Below are 15955 nucleotides of genomic sequence, written 5' to 3'. Positions count from 1 at the left end.
CCTCTTCTATATACTTATGCTTGCAACATGAGAAAATTGTCTTCAGTATGTGTACCTGAGATGTGATTACATGGAAATGCTGGAAATTATTCAGTGTAAAATGAGTCAGTGGGCTACTGCAGTTGTGACAAACTCCTGCTGAATTTAAAAATAATAATAATAAAAAGGTAGCGCTACCACATTTCTGTAATAGCTTTGTCACTTTTTCACTCTCCTGCTCTTTGCCTTCCTTCCAGTGCTTACTCTCAAACACATATCTTGGATGGTGTATCTGAAACTTAGAAACAGAATCTCATTAAGGTGTTTGCAATTAGATTGGATTACCTATATAGTATAAAAGTCTTTTGAAAATATTTATATATAAACTCACTTCTTGTTGGGTGTGTGTTTTCCCTTTTTTTTTTTTTTCCTTCTCCCTGGATGAGATTTGGATTTTATCAGCACATGGTGACAGAATAGAAACAGAAAGGTCATGGCTGAACTTTTTTGGGAGGAAGATCTGCATATGTGCATATCAGGGAAACTAATTCCATGTGGAAGAAAACAACAGGGCTGCCCTCTAAAAAGAGAACATAAGCAATGCTGTCGCATCCTCAGTCAAACTCATTACAGCAATTTCTTTTTGAGAAGTTATGGAGCAAACAATTTCAGGTTAGACACGCTGCCCCTAAAACAGATCAGCGGAAACATAAGTGGCCAAGAGCTTGGGTGTGTTTGCACACATACAAGCTTCTTTGCTTCAAGATAGTTGTATGAGAGCTCACTGGGGAAAAAAAGAGAGTAGGACTTAGTGAAAGCACTTTAACAGTTGCTGTCTTGGGCAATTTCAAACCCTGATTTTGACTTCTGCCTGCTGTTCAAATTAGGATCTTGAAACTCATTTCCCTCTGGGTTCTCTTATTCATGCCACACGCTCTGTTCAGACATCAACTATCTCTATGCACTGAAGATATATGGTCCTTCATAGCCTTGCAAAATCAAAAGAGGTGGAGAATAAGTAGTCTAGGAAGAACTAAATATTTAGCAAATATGACAAAGGAAAACCTTGAAACAGAGTTAAATAGGCAGCTATGCCTCCTAAGCATTCAAACTTCAGTTACTGGATGAAATAAAAAACTGTGAAAGCTGATCATGAATGAAGCTATAGCTGAACAAGAGGCCAAAATGAGTCTGTACAGACTGAGTGTGCCATGCCAGTATCTTGAGGGATAAGCAGAGAAATAATCCACTTCAAGTAAAAAAGGAACAGCCATTATAGTTATGCACTATTTGTTCCATTAGCAAACTTGTTTGTATTAGTTTGGGGTAAACAAATCTAATTCCCTGTAGTTGTGCATACACGTGATTGAAAAGATGAAGTAAATGAGAAAGTGGGTTGGGTTGGTCCCACATCTGAGAAACCTCACCTAGGTTGGGCCTATGCTGCTGGATTAGTTCTAAAAGTGCATTTCAGGTGCTTGATTATGTCAGACAAATGGGAAGAATTTCACTGCATGGATTAAAAAAAAAAAACTCAATTGTGGAAAGCGTGCTTCTGATGGACCATTTTATATGGCCCAGTATAATGTATTTATTCTTTTACTAGCCTCTTCCCCTTTAAGGATGTCAACCAATTTGGTTTGTCGTCTTTCATGTTTTCTCAAAGTGCAAGTCTATAAACACGTCCTTGTGTGTGCATAAATATTTTTCTGCCAAACGTTAGAGTGCAAGAGTAATCAGTGTGTGCATCTCACCACTTAGTTGCATTTTGACATTTGGCAACAAAACAAGGCTGCTTTTCTTAAATGATCAGCAGATTTCCATGCAGGCTTGGTGGGTGATTAGTTGTGGTTTCAGTAGTTCAAAATTCCTAAGTATGGTGAAAGACTATAAATGTGCTATCTTTATGATTAGAAAGACTTGCTAGAGCTTTACAGTTCTGTGAGAAAACAGGGATAATCCTACTGACTAAAAAAAAAATTCCATACTTTGCAGATTATGCTGTCTGGTGAAAATTAAGAACTAGCAGTTTACGTTGCATTATGGCTTTCTTGTGCCTAAAAAATTTGATATATATTGTATAAAGGTTTTTTTCACAGATGTGTAGTCAGAAGATGAACTATGCCCTTTGTCTGCATTCTCTTGGCTTTGGCATTCTGCCCGGTATTTCCACCCTGCCCCCACCATTTTCTGTGTGTGTGTGTGTGTATATATATGTATGTATGTATTTTATAGAGAGATGAAAGTAAGTTGGGGGCTTAGGTCCTAGACATTCATTTTTTTGTGCTCATTTTGAGCCTATGCATAACACTGATATTAACTATTCAATCAGCATCTTTGAAAAGAGGCTGCCAGATTCCTGATGTAGAGAAGTTAAACGATGCCAGGAATCATTCACTCTGTGCTAAATATTGCTTCTGGCTCCACTCTCTGTCTCTCAGAGTCTGTGGATGTCTAATCCTCTGCTCTTTGCTATAAAAATGGCAGGATTTAAAAAAGAAAAAAAAAAGCCATCTGAATTTGCTGTTATGTAACAAACATCTTGCCATCCTGTGTGGTTAAAGAGTTGAACTGGACTCAAATGGCATCAAGGTTTTATTTAATTTCCTTTGGTATCTTGTACTGTATGCAATGTCTTTATGCTCATCTACTGTGGTACTTGACATTCAGTTCTTCACTTGCCAAGACTTGTGTTTAGTGAATTTGGAAATTCTATTTTAAACAAGAAGTGTTTTGCTGCCAATCAAGTCTAAATAGCAACACCAAACTGCTTTGCACATGTAACACACCACCAACCAGCAGAATATCTATGAAGCTGTTCAGCTGCACCCTGCTCCCACCACAGAGATGATATCTATGCAGAGTTGGCATACTGGAAACTAAAAATGAAGCTCAGAATAAGTAATGCTAATGTGCCAACAAATCTCTACAACCATGAATGCCTCTTTATTACATTTCTGGTTTCTAGAGAATCTTTGGATCTTTAAAAGAATACTGATAAATGTGATTGTATAAGAACAGAATAAGTTTTCCAATCACACTTACAGTAAGCAAATAATTTATATTAGTCATTTAAAACCACCATTAAAAAATGAGAATAATGAAGCCTTATCAAGCTGCTTTATATTCTTGAAATATATGCCACAGCTGGTTTAGGTGCTAGGCCAGAGTACTTAAATGAATCAACTGTCCTCAAAAGCCTTATTCAGAGTTTATTTCACCACAGAGTTGCCCAAAGGCCTTGGTCGCCAGGGCATCCGTCAAATGAGTTTCCCAGAGCCTGGGCCAGACTGGTGCTGGCCTCACTTCAGTACTCCTTGCACAGCTGGTTGCAGGCAGCTGCAGCTCCCTCCCCTGGCACTTCTGCTGCTGCAAGCAGGCAGGCATTGGAGCAAATGCCCAAGACAAGGGAGGCTGGTGGCTCAGTTACTACACTGTAGCTGGGCATACTCTTTGCTGCCAAGTGAATACTCAGTTGCTCTTTGCAAAGTGCTGAAACCTATGGAGAAAGCATTTGAGAGCATTCCTTGCACTGACATACCAGGTAGTGGATAGGGAGTAGATTGGGTTTCAAAAATCTCATCATTGAAGTTGGAATTTGAATTCAGGTCCTCCATGCCTTGGCTGTGAAAGCTATTTCTTCAGAGGAAAGCAGCAGAAACTGCTTATTCCTTTGTTAGCTGAGAGAAAAGTTATTGAGTTCCTCCTAATGGTAGAAGGCAGCAACGCTAAATCCATACCTTTGTGGCTGCAGTTCTATACCTCTTGACTCTCATTCCCCTGATGACTTTAGGAGCTCTTTCAAATCTGATGGTTTCTGGCAGTCCTCTTATGTGCACAGTTCTCTATGCAGTATATATTGCTGCCTAGACATAAATCTCAATGGATATGTTGAGTATAGATGCTTGGAAGGTAATTGCAATGTTTTGTAATTTTTATAACTTCAGTCTTTGTTGCGCTAATACGTCTTCAGGGTTTTATTTTGTTTTCTCCTCTCTAACAAAAAAGATGTAATGATTGTGAGCTTGATTAAGCTGACTCGTCTTATTCTTTACTGGCTGTTCTGCTTTCCTCTTAGGCATAATTTGATGTTCCTTATGCTGAAGTGACGGCTCCTGGTGATATGTGACAGTACAGCCAAGAAATCTGTACATAGGATGCATTTTCTCCTGCTGGATAGTTCTCCAGGAAGAGATTTAGCAGGCGAATCAGAACTGAAAAGTCTGTTTCCATGATTAAAGAATTTAGCTTCGACTGCAAATTCTAGGCACCTAATTTATAAAAATAGTTTAACGCAAGTGGCTTCGCTAGCTGAAAATGTTAATATCTGAGTTTGAGGGATTAAGAAGGGTTTTTAGTATGTAAAATAGCTTTTAGCTAAGCCACACCAAAAGCAAACTGGAGAAGATAAAATATTTTTTACATGGAACTTTTGGTTTTTATTTCTGCTTATCATTCTGCCAGCAAGTAGTTGGCCTAGATGAAGAGAGCATGCTAACTTACGAGCTCTTCATTGGAGTAAAACTGATAGGAAACAGCTCTGGGATAAATTATTTGTTTTAAAATTATTAATATGAAGAAGTACTAGTGTAGGACCAGTTTTCCCTTAAGCCTTGATGATCTACAAAGTTCAACTTATTCTAAGTATATCAAATATAGTCTACCTGAAAAAAAGGTTTTTCCTTTTTACCAAACAATTCTTAATAGGCTTCGGAAGGAGTCAACTGTGTTTTGAGCTTCTTTATCTTTGTTCACCTCATTGAATGCATTGTAAATTTATTACTGAAATGTTATGCTAATAGTTCTTGGACTTGTTTGCTTCTTTGTAAGATCAGGTAATCAAAAACAATCCACATCTCTCTTGATGCCTTTGGGGATTCTTGGAAAAACTGGTTAGGAAAAAGTGCAGTGGTGTGAATCTTGCTGACTCATTTGATTTCTCATTCATTATATTGAGACAGTGAGGGTGAACAAATTCTGGTTATGTAAAATGAGACAAGCGTGGAAACATGGAAAACATGCCTATTCTTGTGAGAGGTGTGCTGTGCAATAGCTTATGAAGTGTAGTTGAAGAGGTATTATGACTAAGATGGATACTGCCTGGTGCAGGCCTGGTAAGGATACTGATTGTTTCTTTTTTTCATCCCTCCACCTTCCCTGCATCTTATTCCATCACTGCAGCATTGTTCTACGTTATGTCCCATGGGAACAGTGGGACTCCTCTGCTATTCAGTGGGGGTATATTGGTTGGAAGCAAAAACATGACTCCAGTTATACTCTAATGATCAAACTCAAATACATTGCAAAAATGCACTCCAAGAAGATAAAATGGGTCTCTATTTCTTTCATATCGGATGTAGGAACTTGATCATGAAACTTGATAACGTTTTAACTGCTAAGGATGTTATTAAAAATGTGTGTCAAAGTCTGCAGTTTAAAAAGTGGTCTCTGGACAAGCTCAGCAAATCAGTTCATGCATTATGCTAATTCATTTATACTCTAGATAGTATCTGTGGTAAATCGTCTGATTATAAAAGTAATTATTAAATTGATATGGAAACTCTAATGTAATATCTTGAATTTTGTTCTCATTTGTTTAATTTTCATAACATAAAATCTACAACCTCATTTTAAAATCATGAGGGTGGTATCCCTGCTACAAGCTTCTCTGCGGTCTTATGAATTTGATTATTAGAAGTGAAAAGCCCAGAGCTGACTTCTTGTTTGTACTGTATGTCCCATTCAGTTCCATCACATGTAAAAATGTAGCTGCCTGATACTTGAAAGGAAAGAATTAAAATATGTATGGCTGGATTTTTGAATATATGAGGGCTGCTCTGAAAGTAATGCCTCCTATCTTATGTTGGCCCATGACAGCAGAGGTGGATGTTGGTGGTACTAAAGGAGAGGCTTGAATTTTCCCACCAATTATTCAGTTACATTTTGTTGCTGTGTGACAGACAGCAGCAGAAGGGCACTCTGGCAAAGGCATCTGACATAGAAGTGCGTATGAAGCAAAGGTGTGTCTTTGAATTCCTCCATGTAGGAGGAATCTAGATCTTGATCAGCTCATCTGGGTGAATCAGTGGATTAGGAGTGGGGACCCGGGTATGGAGCTGAATATGAGCTTTTAGTGTATTAGAAATGATGGTGGCAATGTTGAAATATTGCAGTATTTGTGCCAGATGGGTGCCACGAATGCACACACAACAATAGAAAGAACATGTATGCAAATTTTTCAGGACCTATTGAACCAAAGTGAGGCTGAAGATGAGTTTTCTGGGTCACACCATTACCAGTGATGAGACCTGCTGTCACCTCTATGAGCTGAGGTCAAAATGGCAGTCCATCGAGTGGACATTGAAATTCCCCATTGAAAAAAATGTTCCAGATACAGCCCTTAGTGGGTAAAGTGATGTGCCTGTCTTTTGGGATAGGAAAGGGATGATCATTTTGCATTTTTTGTAACCTGGCTAAACCATCAGTGCTTACTGCTGCATCGTGACGCTGACTAAGCTGAGGACTTGAACTTCCTGAGTCAGGCTAGAGAAGAAGACAACCTTTTTCTTGTAACTCAATCCGATGAGGCCCTATACCAGTTTGAAGACAATGGAGCAATGGAGAGCATTGTCAATCTTGGCTGCACTGTCCTACCACACCCACAGTACAGTCTGGATTTGTCACCTTCTGAATTCCATCTGTTCAGGCCAGTGAAAGATGGACTGTGTTGGTGTTTTCCTAGCAATGATGTCATAGCAGCTGTGAAACAGTGGGACACTTCTGCTGGTGCTGGTTTTTACAACTGAAGCATTCAGGCTCTTATTCATTGCTGGCAAAAATGCATAGCAAATGGTGGAGACTGTGTTAAAAATGGTGTTTAGTAGCTGAAACTTGGCTCTATCAGATAGTTATTGTGCTCTTCGTATCTCCTGTAATTTCTGTGGAATGAAGTAGGAGGCATTACTTTCAGAGCAAACTAAGTATAAACATCTTGCTGGTTCGTAAGAAGGGATGCAGAGGGTGCAGATCATTCTCATTTGGTTTTGGTTTGTGTTTAAATGCAGTCTTCTCCCTGTTTTTGTGCCACAACTATGAATTTTTACTGACGATGTCAACAGAAGCACATCAGTAAGATCAAAAATGGACCTGATATTAGAGAAGATACAGGATACAATATTCTAGTATTCATCCAGTAACCTCTCTCTTCTTACATGTGAAATGTAAATTATGGGCATGTGGTGGTCTTTTAAAACCATGGCTTTTAAAGCAGGTCAGGCATCTGAAGAGAATACCTTGTATTTTTACAGTTAGTTGAAGGGTAAATTCCCCTTGAACTGAAGGAGTTGAACACCAAGAAAAACATCTCTCCATCCTTGGCAATTTTTAAAATATGGTTAGATGAGCTGCCAGCACAGGGTGATGTCAGATTTTGCACTGGTTTAAGCAGGATTTTGGACTAGCGAAGGCACTGGGGTCCTTTCCAATCTCACTTAATTCAGGAGTGTCTAATCTCAACCATTCTCAGTATGCTTCAGTAAGGCTTTGTGGAACTTAGTCAGAAGCACTTGTCAGTAAAAATATTTCAGACAGCCCAAGACTTTAAAAAGTAGATCTACTTCTGCGTGTTTCTGTCAGCTGTTTGAGAGCTTTTGTTTAAGGAAAAAAGAATGTGGTCTGAGATCTTCACGTCTGCATAACTTTCTCCAGCACCTGTAATGTATTTCATTTTGAGAAGGGCTGGGGGAGTTTTATTTTGCTTTTATACTCTTCTGTGCAATTGTAATCTTTGGATGAAGTTTAAAATGGAGTGCAAAGGAAGAGAAAAAGACATGAAATTGTAGGGGAAAAATAGTAGAATAAAACTAGCAAGGTCAGTTGTAAAGTATCAAAAACGGTTTTCCTTTGTAATGGAAATGATTTCAACACTCCAGGGGGAGAAAGTATGCTGCCTCCCCAGCCCCATGGAAAAAAAAAAAATGTAAAAGCTCAACTGAACTGTGGAATATATTCAGTTGCTGTAGTTAGGATTGGTAAGTTGGCTACATGCTCAAAAAACTGAATGGATTCCTGATACTTAGCTCCTCTGAGTTGAAACTATACATTCAATCAGCAAAAAATCATTTGCATAAGGCATTAGAAATATGTCAATAAAACTGTTGTTCAGCTGCAGTTTAAAAACCTTTTTTTTATTTCTTAGTGAAAATACTTTAAAACACAACATTGAGATTTGAATGTTTGAGCTGATGAATAGCACATACGTGGAATTGCAGAAAATAGGAAACATTAGGAAATTTAGAGCATTCTTAAATAATCTCTTTCATGTTGAATGGAGCTAGCTGTTTGAGGGCTGCCAGCAGAGACAGGAGACCAGCTTAAAGGAGCAGAACTACCCTTCCCTCCCTGCCCCCCCTCCACCCCAAAAATAATGTTTTGTGACCTTGAAGCAGCTTTCTTTTCACTTTTGAGAAGAAAAAGCTTTAAACACAAGACCAAATTTGGATTCTGTATGTAGCTCCATTAATGACTTCATATGAGTTATTTTAACTTTTCAGGATCATTTAGGAAAAGTTCAAATTCTGTCACAGAACAGTTTAGAAATGGAATATATTCCTGTTAAAGATGCTGTCAAAGTGCTATATAACTATGTGTGTGTACAGGCCAATAACTTGCCTCTAGAATATAGTGTTCCAGTAGATTTGGAATGTATACTGAAACCACACACTAAAAATACTTGATCAGGCGTTTAGTTTAGAAGTTAGTGTAATGTGCTTCAATTAAACTGACTCCCTAAAAATACCCTGGATTTGCAGTTTAAATTCTCCACAAATGGTTTTTCATCTAGCCTGGTATTATTTGTACCTCTAAATATTTCATGAGTGTAAATGGGAGTTTAGATTATGTGATGAACAAAGTATTGCAGTTGTCGGAGTACAAAATTTCAGTGGAGTCTGAAGATAAAATCGTCTCTTGTATCCATTTTTTGGCAGAGAAAGAGAGTGATTGATGAGAAGTACAGTATATGAAAGAACAGTTAAAACAGGCACACTGACATTTATAATAGTGTCTCATCAGATGATGTGTTGTTTTGACTACATGGCTGCAGTGGGTCTATAATTTAAACGCCATGAATGGCATAAAAAGCAATAGCATGGAGACAGGAATACTGTAAAATCTCTGGGTCTATACTTAGAATGCTGATAAAATGACCCTTTGAACTTGTGGTGCCAAATGTTGTCCCAAGTTACCATTCTTCCACAGGGAATGCAGTTTTTGTTGCTGTGGAGTTTTATTTCTTCCCTTCCTCTTAACACAGACAGACATTACTGTTTAGATTGCTTGGCTTGCATCGCTACGAAAATCCCAGGCAAAGGGAGGCTGCTTGCATTTTGCCTAACCCATGTCCAGTTCACACATTCAGTACAGAGTTCTCTATTGTGAATAGTCATGACTATGTTTTCTTTGTGCTGCTGGCTTTTGAATGTGGTTCTTTATACTTTCACTGAAGTAGCACACAGAACTAATTTCACCAGAAGCTATTGGTGTTGAGCTGTAACAGAGTTGCACAGAGTCCTGTGACTGCATCCCAGCTATAATATTCTATTTGTTTCCACTCTGCTGGTGTGAAGTCCACAGCCTTTTAGACTTGTTGTCCTTCCCCTGTCTCTCCTTTTTTTCTTTTCTTTTTCAACTTCCATTTTAAATTGTAACTGACTTTGTTTTGGTTATTGGACTCGATTGTGAGTAAGCACGTTTCTGTACCCTCACAGCAGCCAGGCATTTAATGCACCTTAGTGTAATGTATGCTGTAATTGTTTGCCAGATTGGACTGAGTCTTTCCAGATACAATTCTTGATCTTTGAGGGCCTTGCAAAATGTATACAATATGTTAATTGTGAAGCATTTTTAAGTATGTATTTCAGAAGAGAAGAAATGCTCTGTAAGTGGAACTTGTTTTAAGTACTCCACGATTTCTAGCAGGACACATTACTTCATTATACTGCTAGAATGCAAACAAAAGAATGAAGCCTTTGTAAATTGCGTTTTTTCATTTAGACTGGTTCATTGTAGACAAGTCTGGTATTATACAAGGTATGTTAGCTGTTTCCAATTTAGACTAAGTGCATGGACTCTTAAAATATTCACACAGGGCTAACAAATTTAAAATCCACTTAGTTTTGTGAATAAATAAAAAATAGTAATATTTGTATTTGCTAAAGACATAGGTAAGCAATGTTGGTTTTTTTTTTTTTAAAGACTGTTTTCTGAAACAAGCTTCATACTCCAAGTGTGGTAAATACATGCACATATGTATGCCGCCTTCTTCTCACTTAAAAAAAAAAATCATACCTAAAATTCAGTGCCTATTTCTCTGCTAGAAGAAAGATGAAATTTATCTATTTTATACAGAAGTGAATAAAAGTGAAGAAAATAAGGCTATTGCATTGATTTAGGAAGCTTGGGGTTTAGCAGAAGTTACTTATTGAAATTTGTCTTCATCTGGTATTTGTTATCCAGGGTCTCCTAACTACTAGAAATCTGCAATGATCAGATGATTTTCTCCTGATCCTGTACAGTTATATAGCTACTCGGGATCTTTCAAAATCGATTACTAGGATGTGCAGAAAGAAATCTGACTGCTTTGGTTTTGAAAGGAAGTCTGATCACAGCAGTCAATAAAATACACAAAGGTACATTGGCCAAGTGAAAGCAGCAGTCTTGTGATTTTTCCCTTCTGAATAGGAGTGAAGAAAATTTTCACTTAAACCACTCTGAATGAGTGCAATCAGTACTTCCTAGTTTTGAAAGAAGGCAGAGGGAGCTCTTCATAGATATGTTTAGTGACTTTAAATAATATGTCTTTGTCAGGAAGTCCAACTAGTCCTAACTAGAACTACATCTGTAAGTAGTAAATCATAGAATGGTCTGGGTTGGAAGGGACCTTTAAGATAAATCTAGTTCCAACCCCCCGCTATAGGCAGGCGCATCTCCCTCTAGAACAGGTTTCTCAAAATCTATAAAGGTGAAGTTTTCTATAAACATCTAATAGGAAATGAAACTAGTATAACCTTGTAGCGTGCTCTAAGGCTGCACAGTTTCCGTCTTCTTTACTGTAAAGATCATCGTTTCATTGACTGCTGTTATTCATAAGTGTCTAGAGTAAAATAACCACATTTTGGGTCTTTGGTCTACAGGTTTTGTGAAAACATGACTTTTCTTTATTTGATAGAATCATAGAATGGCTTGAATGGAAAGGGAGGATAGTCAAGTTCCACCTCCACTACCCCAGGCAGGGCTGCCAGCTGCTAAATCAAGTGCTATATCAGGTTCCCAGGGCCTCATCCAACCTGGTCTTAAACATCTCCAGGGATGGAGCATCTACAACCTATCTGGGCAACCTGTTTCAGCACCTCACCACTCTCTCAGTGAAAAACTTCCCCCTGATATCTAAGATAAATCTCCCCTCCTTGGGTTTAAAACCATCCCCCTTGTCCTCTTGCTATCTACCCTTGCAAAGAGTTGATTTCCCTCATGTTTATAAACTCCCTTTAAATACTGGAAGGCAGCAATGAGGTCTCTCTGTAGCCTTCTCTTGTCCAGACTGAACAAGCCTGGTTCCTTCAGCCTGTCTTCACAGGGGAGGTGCTTCAGCCCTCTGATCATCTCTGTGGTCCTCCTCTGGGCCCTCTCCAACAGCTCCCCATCTTTTCTGTGTTGAGGACTCAGACTTGGATGCAGTACTCCAGATGGGGCATCACAAAGGGAAAATAGAGGGGTACAAACACGGCCCTTACCATGCTGGCCTCCCCTCTTCTGATGCAGCCCAGAATACCAATGGTATCCTGGGTTTCAAGTGCACACTGATGGTTCACATTAAGTTTTTCATCAACCAGAACCCTTAAGGTCCTTCTCAGCAGGGCTACTCTGAAGGAGCTTTTCTCCTATTTTGTATGCGTATATGGGATTACCTCGACTCAAGTGCAAATTCCTCCTATTATATTTATTGCTAGTTTCATCTTTCATTATCCTACCAATGTACTTAGGTCTGGTTTTTGTTCCATTTTTTTGCTTGATAGCACAACAGAAATAGTAACGCAAACAGTAAAATAAGATTTCTTGAACTTTTGGTTCCTACCTTAGATTTTTTTTCCTTGATATATCACAGGAATCATTACTTAGAAAATCCTTTCCGATGAACATGATTGCACTTTGTCGGTATGTTTATTAATACTCACTAACACAGCCTAGTGTGTATCCACTACTGACAAATTAAGCACTTCCAATAATGAGAGGTTTGACTTCATGTGTTGAACTTCCCAAATTCTGTTTGCAGACTTGTGTCCCTGTGCATGTAGGTCATGGTTTATCACATGTTACTCACACTGAGATGTGAATTTGGGGGTAAACTTTTTTTTTTGTCTTTCTCTCCATGTAAGATGAAATGAGCTCATGTTACTGTGCTGAAACCATCAAATTTGTATTTGTGAAATGCTGAAAATATTGTTGGAAGTGACTGAGTACTGGAGTTCTGCTTGTGTTTTATGGAAAATGGTGGTTTCTTAGCACCCATGTTGGCAACGTTTTGGTTGGTAGGCTGCGACTTCCCCTCATTTTTGAAAGCCACAGAAAACTAGGATTTACCTAGAAATTAAGCACCGCTGCTGAAATCACTTTCAATCTACTGGAAGTGTCTGTAAGAATAATAAGTGCCTGGAAAAGCTTTGGAGTATCGTAACAGCTTCTCACAAACCAAAGTGCTAGTACTTGTGAGGTGTTGCAGACAGAGAGAGAAAAGCCTGGTGTTTTTATTCCATGGATGTGATCTTCACCTATAAAAGTTTCTACTTGTTCTGAGGAGAAAACTTAGAGTAAATGGTGAAGAAAAAATTGCAGTGTATTTGCATCAACTTTCTTCCATCTTCTTGATCTTAATGGTCTTCATAATGATCAGAATTATCAGATGATTTCAGGAAGTGAATAAATTTTGGAATTGAAATGTTAAAGTATTTCAGAAATGGTCATATCTTCGCCCATGTTAACAGATGTGAAACTATCAGCTTTTGAACAGCATATGAACTAATTTCTGTCAACCTCATTTACGTTATCAGAATCATAAAACAAATACTGGACTGGTACTGATCTCTTAACCGTGGCATTATCTATTACTGATATTACTTCAGAGACTTCAAATGGAAAATTTATGGCCTTTAAGGCAGTACTGAATGTACTCCTCAAGCGTACTCTGAAAACTACTGTAACAGCATAATCAACAGGGGGGAAAAAAACAGCTTCTGAAAAGTGGAATAGTAAGTACAGGAAACTAAAAAGCTGAAGCATTAAGTAACAGTTTAGTTGAGAGCGTTTAAAAGTGATAGGAAGATGTGCACACGCTGATCAGAAAAAAATGATAGTATTCAAATACTATCTGGTGCCTATAGTCAGGATTCCTACAGGAATCAGCAGAGATGAATAATAATGAAATTTTTAGTAAGCCACAATCCTGTGCCTTAACTGTACAGGAAAGAAAAATGTGTGTCTAATGGTGTATATGGGTTTTGGAAAAAGCTGGAGAGGGCATGAGAACCATTATGGTAAGAACTTATGCTTGCCTGGCTGTATTTAGCTGACATGGATCAAGGTTGCAAGTAGTCACTTCCCTGTCATACAACGCGATTCAGTCAAATGGAAATGAATAGATTTTCTTACAATTATTGCTGCAAAACCCCTCTACGGAATAACATGAATGCAAAAGACAACTTGAGAGAAGTAATGGCTAACGTTTTTGCAAACTTTAAGATCAGAGTATGAGTTAATGGAAAAATCTCTACTTAAGTAAAAGGTTTTGCAAAAATAAAAGAAAAATTTTAAGTATAGCACTAACTTCCTATTTAAGAAGTAACTTCTGAATAACTTCTGAACTGAAACCATTCTCCATGCTCAACTGAGTTTTAAATGGAAAATGAACATACACAAAGTCTTCATGTCATGCAAGCATGAGATACACTTAGACAACTTTTTTTCTAGTAAGCGTTTTGAACTCAAGTTTCTTCAAGAAACCAGCATAGTTGTTACTTTTCTGGTAAAAGCTCTGAGTGTGTTCTTTAAACAATTAAAACTCTGAGGAGAGTGCAATTCCCTTCTTGATGTAGCAGTGCAGTCCCAGCTGCCATCATGAACACTGAATTCTACAAATTCCTATTCTGCTGTGTGATGTGGTGTTATAGCTTTTGGACAGCAAGAAAATCATTTGGCACTTAGGCTTGAGGGCATAATAATGACATCTTGAATCCTACATAAGGGAAGAATTATCTAGTACCTAAAGCTACATGTATGGTAACAAAACTAACGGTCAAAAGCTTCTATTCATCAAATTTGTTTCTTTATCTATAGTTAAGATTTCAGTGTGTATATGGAGGAGAATTAAAAACCACCTATGGAAGCATTTTTAGATGTTTAGCTCTGGTGTTTCTCCTGCTGTTCCATGGAGCTGTTCTTACAGGGCACTAAAAGCTTAATAAAGCTTGAATTCAGTATAAACCGTGATCATAGGAAACCTTGCATAAATTCATCACCTGAGAACTGAATTTACAGCTTGCATTGCAGTTCATGCTCCATTGGCACCTGAAGGGCCTAGTTTAAAGGTTTGAGATGCATGCTGATGATACCAGCCTTAGATTTTCTCTTTACTTTGTCTTTAAAGATGAATGATAGGACTTACACTCATCTGTGTTGTTTTTAAAAATATACAGCAAAGAAAGCTTCAGAATAGCTGGGCTAGTGACATTTTCATCTATATCTTCCTCAATCAGAACTATCCAGTGTAAACAAAACGCTAATGTTTTTAGCGATGCTAGCTTAAATAAAAGCAGGAGGATGAAACAGCTTCATAGTTATTCTCTCCAAACTCAGCTTTTGAAATTCACAGTGTTATCAATTCCTCCCTATGTCATGTCAGCTGCGTGTCATCTTCTGGTGTACAGGAATCACCTTGTGTTACAGGAAATGTGGTTTAGGCTTCAGTCCCTTCGAGAATCAAGGGACAGTTTTTCTGTTCCCAAACTATCTGTGGCCATTTCTTCTAGAAAATCACATATATTATATGCCTGTGCATAGTTATTTAAACAAGATCTAATGAAATAGGGTCTTGATTTCACTTGATGATGTATTATTGCAACATACATTTGTAGTCACTGTCAACAGTATACAGCTCAGCCTGCAGGATAGAAAAAAAGGAGATGATTCTCAAATTCCTAGAAGTACTTTGTTGGAGAAGATTGTGTGGGCTTAATACAGAGAAAAGGATTTTTTTTGTTATGCCTTTTGAGTATGTAGAGTTGAATATTCGCTTTGCTTTGTGATCTAGTTGTATTACTAAATGTTTGAGAAAGCCTGGAGGCATTTCCTAAATGAGGCTACAACTGTATAGCTTTTAAACTCAATTAGCCCTCTTCTAGTTTCTTCATACTGCACCAATTATAATGGAGTTTAGTTGGGTATGTGAGGAAGGGAAGATATAGGAGTCCTCCAAACTGGTTGCCTTTGTCCCATAGTGTGTGTAACAGCTGCATTTTACATGGCCCTTAGATGGCTGCAGCTGTCTTTCCAGAACTTTAAAATGTAAACTGCATTAAAATGAAGTGCGCTAGGAAAAGTCATTCAACAGCAAAGAAAGTGAGTTAGTTTACGCTACCTGACATGAGACCCTTCAGAGCAGAAAAGAATACCAAACACTGCAGTTTTTTGTGTACTACTGTTGTGATAGGTCTGCCCAGTGTGTACTTCATTCTGATGCTTGTGATCTTCTGTAAAATAGTTTGTTCTCAACTATTACCATCACAAGAAAGTGTGTCCTAAGAACTATTATGCACAGAGTTAAGAAATTAGAGTGCTTTTAACAAAGCAGTAGAACTGATATGTGACCACTTAACAATAAAAATAACAACAAGGAAGACAGAACACCAACTGTCTCAGGGAGAAA

At 38.0% G+C, this 15955-nt stretch overlaps 2 long non-coding RNA genes across 6 annotated transcripts in view; one reads left to right on the top strand and one right to left on the bottom strand.

The window, feature by feature from the left end:
* LOC107053920 overlaps window positions 1–15955 on the top strand; it is a 265589-nt gene that overhangs the window by 30562 nt on the left and 219072 nt on the right. The gene's annotated exons all lie outside the window — the stretch shown is intronic.
* Window positions 1–15955, bottom strand: part of LOC121113415 — a 63716-nt gene that overhangs the window by 11525 nt on the left and 36236 nt on the right. The gene's annotated exons all lie outside the window — the stretch shown is intronic.

This window comes from Gallus gallus, chromosome 8 (genome assembly GCF_016699485.2).
Source record: "Gallus gallus isolate bGalGal1 chromosome 8, bGalGal1.mat.broiler.GRCg7b, whole genome shotgun sequence".
Classification (NCBI taxonomy): domain Eukaryota; kingdom Metazoa; phylum Chordata; class Aves; order Galliformes; family Phasianidae; genus Gallus; species Gallus gallus.
Note: the sequence above shows the minus strand (reverse complement) of the source record. Positions and strands in the feature narration are given on the sequence as shown.